Source organism: Aphidius gifuensis, linkage group LG2 (assembly GCF_014905175.1).
Source record: "Aphidius gifuensis isolate YNYX2018 linkage group LG2, ASM1490517v1, whole genome shotgun sequence".
Taxonomy (NCBI): domain Eukaryota; kingdom Metazoa; phylum Arthropoda; class Insecta; order Hymenoptera; family Braconidae; genus Aphidius; species Aphidius gifuensis.
The window spans coordinates 19,405,532-19,412,033 of NC_057789.1; positions in this window are offsets into that span (position 1 = coordinate 19,405,532).

A 6,502-nucleotide genomic window follows, 5' to 3' on the forward strand; every position below is an offset into this window, starting at 1 on the left:
TAAATGTGCAAAATTTTTAGATGTCTGGAACGCTAGTAAGAAATTATATAATGACCATGTAGAAACAATTAAACTCAGACGTCCTAACGATATTAATGTTGTTACTACCATTGGTCAGAAAAATAATAATGAAGTAACTAATAAACCATATAATAATAATTATCATTATAAACCATTTGTTCATAATAATAATAATACTAATAATAACGAGTCTATTCAGTTAAATGACAAACCAAGTACTTCTAATGGGGAACAAAATAAAACTCCACCAACACAGGGATATTATTCTAACAGAAATGCCAATAATAATATTCGTGAAAATAATAATTCATATCAACGTAATAACTATCAGAATCAAACAACCGGGTATTATCAAAGAAATTCTAATGATCGTCCACAATTAAATAATAATCGTAATTATAATAATAATAATTCTCAATTTACAAAAACATACAGTGGTCAATGTGAAATTTGTAAAAGATGGGGACATGATATATCTAGATGTAACATGTATAAGGAAATTAGAGCTAGAATCGAGTCTGAATTCTCAAAAAACGATGCGAAGCCAGTGAATCAGAGTGGAGATTCACCACAACGGCTAACACCCAGTCACACTCGAACACAATTGAACCAACAGGCACAGAAATCAAATTAATTGCTAAAATAAATTTAACCAAATCAACCATGATTCCTTCTATATCTTTATATACTAAAAATTTAAAAGGTATTTGTAATTCAATGCTTGACACTGGGGCCGAAGTTAATTTAATTAAAATCACAGCTCTTAAAAATATAAATCAAATAAATTCTAATAAAAATATTTCATTACAAGGAAAGTAGTGGAGCAAGGCGGATCCTGGGACAGTTTGATATCAAACCCCCACTCCGGCCCAATTAAACCCCCACCAGGCTCCGATTAAATTCCCCCTCTATGTTAGTATGTCAGCCATTTTGTATATCGGTAACGTGGAGAGTTGGTATATCTATATATTCAAAAGTCGGCCATTTTGTATATCGGTAACGTAGGGAGTTGGTATATCAATATATTTGAATTTGATTCTATATGTCAGCCATTTTGTTTATCGATAATGTGGTAAGTTACTATATCTACATGTTTGAAATATCGGCCATTTTGAATATGATTTAAATTAAAAAACTCAATTATTATTTTGATTCAAAATGGTTAAATAGACTTGAAATTTTGTTTTTCTCACAGTAGAGATTTTGTCATTCAGGCAAGATGACTGTAGATGTTTTCGGTCGTCAACTGCCAAAAAGTATAGTTAAAAGTAATACAATAAATAGTGTTGGTGTTCGAGGTCCGACGGGTGAGGGCTTTAAGCTAACAAAGGATAAACAATATGATATAAACCATAAACGTTTGTGTAATGTCGGAGATCCGCTAAATGCAAACGATGCTGCGTCAGTTAAAATTGTTCGCGAAATGATTCAAGAAGAAACGCGAGTGATATATCATCAGACTGCATCATTGAAAGATAGTTGTGAAAATAATAGCATTATGATTGGCGGACTCGAATCAGCTTTTCACGATCATAAAAATGAACATTCTATAAATGTTGATGCAGATTCAATTTATCAGAGCAAAAATTTTTTTCAACTCATAGAATCTAGAGTTAGCACACTGGAAACTATGTACAAACGAATTTCCGATGTAGTCGAAAAATTAGATAATAAGAAAATTTTATAGAAGGGGAAGGTTGATTTTAAAAAATGGTAGTGGGGGAGCTAGCATCAGGCATTACTCAGAACCATATATATTTTGCCAGTTGTAAAAAACGAACTCGACAGTCGAGATCGCAGTTAAAAAAATTAAAATGGCCATTTTTGTTGATTTTCAAGGATTCAATGATTCAATTTTTATTATCAAAGAACTTGCAATTAGTAATGCAAACTCGAAGCTAGCAAGTGAAACTATCATTTTTGCTGCACCATGTGGAAAAGAAACTTTAACGAATGAGTATTGGAAGACTATTGAAAAAACTGTGACTAATGTGCATGGAATTTCATGGAGTGCTGGGGATGTTGACTATCGTGAAGTATCAAATATAATTAATGAAAAACTAGGTGGTGATTCGGAATATATCTATGTAAAAGGTGCTGAGAAAAAAAAATGGCTATCAGAAATTTTGAAATCACAGACTGCAACAATCATCAACCTTGATGATCTTGATTGTCCACCAGATGAAAAATTATATAATCTACCAACATTGAGGCATATGAATTGTCATACAGAATGCATAAATTATATTTGTGCTGCTGAAAATGTAAATCGATACAAATATTGGTTTGCTAGAGCCTTTACATTTCGACCATCTCTTCGCAAGTCTATCATGTTCTATAGTATTGTCGAAAATTTGACAGATATGTCTGCTAAAGATATTGCGCTGATTCCAACAATGGCAATCATCAAGTTTTCTGCTCATGAAATAGATAAAGTCTGGGATAAGCTGTCTGACAACCAGAAACAAAATCCTCACGTTTCAGGATTGCGCAGATGTACCAAGCATTTAATTGATTCTGGAGATGGTGATATAGCTGGATGTTTTTTTTATTCACTAATAAAAGACTGTGAGAAATGTGCTGCAGAGCAATCTTCTACTAAAATGATCATGTAAAAAAATTAATAAATAAATGAAAATTCAAAACGATGAAAAAATTGTGTTGGAATGTATATTTATTTCTTATTTAATATTTAAATTATAAAATAAGGTTAGCATTAGAATTCCTTAAAACCAAGTTTAAACATGTTTAAACATGTTCAGGCAAGTTTAAACATGCTCAGACATGTTTGAGGAGTTGGACAGCTGCAAATAGTAAATAAGTTTTATTATTATCATGTATAAATATCAACTTACAATCGTCCAAAACTTTTTCAACGAAACACATGACTCATTACAAATAATGAATCAGCCAAATAATAATCTTGGATGATTATTCAGCCTCTAACAGCCAAAATTTTTAGAAAAGTGGCTCACAAAAAAAAATATAAGCCTAACCTAACCTAAGAAACATTTAAAGTGGGGATAGTTGAAAGTGGGGGATCGATTTTCCTTTAAAAGCTGCTGCCCAGAGCTGTAGAGCCACAGATCTCATCGAACCTTCTGAGCTAGCATCTCCAAGACAGTAAAAATAAAATTGGTAAATATTTTATACATATATTATATTATTCATACGATTAAACATTTTATTCATGTAACCTCTCATTTATGTATTTATGTATTGTCGTATTATTATTCTTGCAATGATTCTAATTTTGTTTCATTTTCAACAGGCAACATGGACAAATTATATGCAGAAATAAACACTATTGGAGTAACACCATATCCTGCTACTATCCCAATCAAAAAGATTGAATTTGATTACTTATATCGTGTGACAAATGTAAGACAAGTTCGAACACCATATGGAGATTCTATCATATTGGAATTGGAGCGCAAAATTTCAGTATTTCTACCAAAAAGACTTAGCAATTTCATCACACAGAATTCAACAATTTTACCAGAGTTACTTAAAGATGCTCTCTCTGGAGAACTTAGATTCGTCAGACATGGATCAAACCATTTTGGATTCGAGAAACAAAAACAAAACAACATTGAAATGCTTAATTAAGGAGTAAATGTATAAATAATGTTAATAAATATATATATTAAATACAACAAATTGTGTCTCATTTTTTTTTTATTTTTTCATTCAATTATAGTTTTACATCAATTTTTTTTTTTTTCCTTTATATTATGTTAATTTCTGAATACTTGCACTGATAGGCTTATACTCTATAATACGATCATGTAGAATCAAACAATAAGCACTCGTTGCTGGAGGAAAGTTTTCCTTGGATTCAAATTCCAGTCGAACATCAACTGGTCCATATTTTATCATTTCATTTTGTCTGCTGCAATCGATGACAATTAATGGTGATTTTTCCAAAAATAATTTTTTTGATATTGCATAATTTATTTCTTTTTCATAAAATGTTTCACCAAAGTCCTTAAACATTTCATATAAAATTGAAAATTGATTTTTTCCAATATCAAGGTTCAAATTAGCATATGGATATGACACTGAATTGAGAAAAAGCTTGACATCTCGAATATTGCAATGCTCAAAATAAGCAAAGTTCTCATTCCATTTATTCTTTTTATTTCACTGAAAAGCTAGAATAATAAATCCAGGCTTTTCTAGCTGCGTACTTGTTTGTATTGACCATACATGCTTATTAGTTGGAGGTAAAATTGGCCATTCAAAAAGACACCATGCTCGAAAACTCATTGAAATTGGTGGATCTCGTTGAATAAATTTCATCATATCAATTTTTTTCTTATCAGATAATTTAACATTTGGCACTAGCCATTCAATCTTGCTTATTTAAAATTTCAAATCTTTTTCTTCTGCCCCACCAATTCCAATACATGCATTCATATCACTTCTTGAGCGAATTAATATTAATTCATGCTTAGCATTGACAATAATCTTTCTATAGTCTTCAGCAAAGCCAAGAAACATTTGTAATGGTATACAAACATCAAAGTATCCATCAGTGTTAGTTAATGATATATCATCGCTAGTACCAAGCCAACCAGCATTCTCTAAATTTGATTCTGGATTTACTGACAGATAATTTTTTAAAGTGCTTGTCATGCCAGTATTTTTACTCCTATCAATCTCAACACCATTCATTTCATATCTTATTTCATCGAAAAGATGAAGTATACCATTATTAACAATTTTAGTAGTCAAAGCCGCTGCCACACTACCATCATTTTTTTCGGTCACTAATCTTCCGGAAATGTGTAATGAACTTTTGCATGGCGAAATAAAAATATCCTGATTTTGTATGTTGATTCTAATTTCATCACTGTTTCCAAATGTTGTTGAACCATAGGGCTGATGTGCATGGATCTCATAGTGAGATATTGATGAATCAAATTCAATTTGTGTGTTAATACTCAGCATAGCCTCCGCCATTTTGGACAGCACACACAATTCAAACAAGATACTTTTACCCAGACCCAACTCCAATAGCTTTCTTTTTTTTCACCACTTGAAGGCCGAGACTTTTCAGAAACTGGACACTCTGTGGTGTTAATGTTTTCAATGCTCGATGACAACTGATTGGTGGTGGATTGCATTGAATCCTTTTATATGATGAGCCAACTTTTCGATTATAGACGATGCCCATTAACGTGATTTAATGTGTAATCTTACAGTAATTGTCTCACCACGGAAGTCAACCAGATCACCGTCTTGATCAACAATTTTTATTTGCACGTGATCAATTGTTCTTACTGATACTGGCAAATAGATAATATTTGATGAAACTTCAATAATTTTATAGCCTGGTGGCACAGTTGGAAAAAACTCGTGGATTGTATGAACTTTTTTATTATTAATGAAAGCACCAGTGGTAATATTGCACTCAATTTTTATTGAATTCACTTTTATAATGTTTATTGGCAAATCGGATACGTGCACAATATTTGACTCCAAGATACGTGGAGTAAATCCCAACAGTTTTGCAATTGTATCAGATGATCGAAAATCAATGTCTTTTGCACTTTGTATATGACTGTGTAATGTATTTGTATTGCCCCAAAGCTGAATAGAGTATGGTTTCAAAAATTCAGCAAGAGCATCAATCTCATAACTTCCTTCAGGTATCTCAATCCAATCGTCAGACGTTGAAAAATATATTTTGTTATTTTCTGATGTAATATTTGGTATCGTGTTAAATGTTAAAAAAGTCTCTAGGCCAAGCGAGTAATTCTTTTGTGGTGATAATTCAATCCTTGGAAAATATGAAGCTTCTAGAACTGATGAGTTGCCAGATAAAGTAAGTGTGAATGCGTCATGCATGCTCACTGTTACTATAAAGACTGATTATAATTAATGAAAATTATGCCTTTTCTAGGCAGTCTGCTAAGAACTGAAGACACAAATGACCACAATTCCATGTATTCCAATTTTGAAAGCGTTTATAGTTATATTTGATGCTGCCAACATTTAAATATTCAACGAGCTCTGTCGGGGGCTGGAGATTTCTAAAGCCGTCAAAATAAATCGCAAGATTTTTATTAACTTTTTTATATGCAGTCCAATGTGTACCAGGATTTTTATCATCATTGAGATTTATTATACCAGTTTCTCGATGCAAAGATTTTGTTGGTAGATTATTTCTCATAAAAACCCCACGAAAATTTTTTATTTTCAATTGCTCTGAAAATTTCACCAGATCCCAATCAGTCAACGCTCGACGTGGCAGCATCTCTACAAGTTTTTTGGAGACAGAAAAAATCCTGTCCCATTTTTATATGGTCTCATATATAGACCTTTACCGAGTGCTATTGATTTAATAGCTTTGTTATGTCTTTTGCTTTCTTCCAATTGTTTTTTGGCGGAATTTGCATCATTTATTGTTTTTACAACGCCGGAAGCGCCGCCAACTATTCCACCGATGGCGCTGAGTGCTGTCAAAATTGGAATC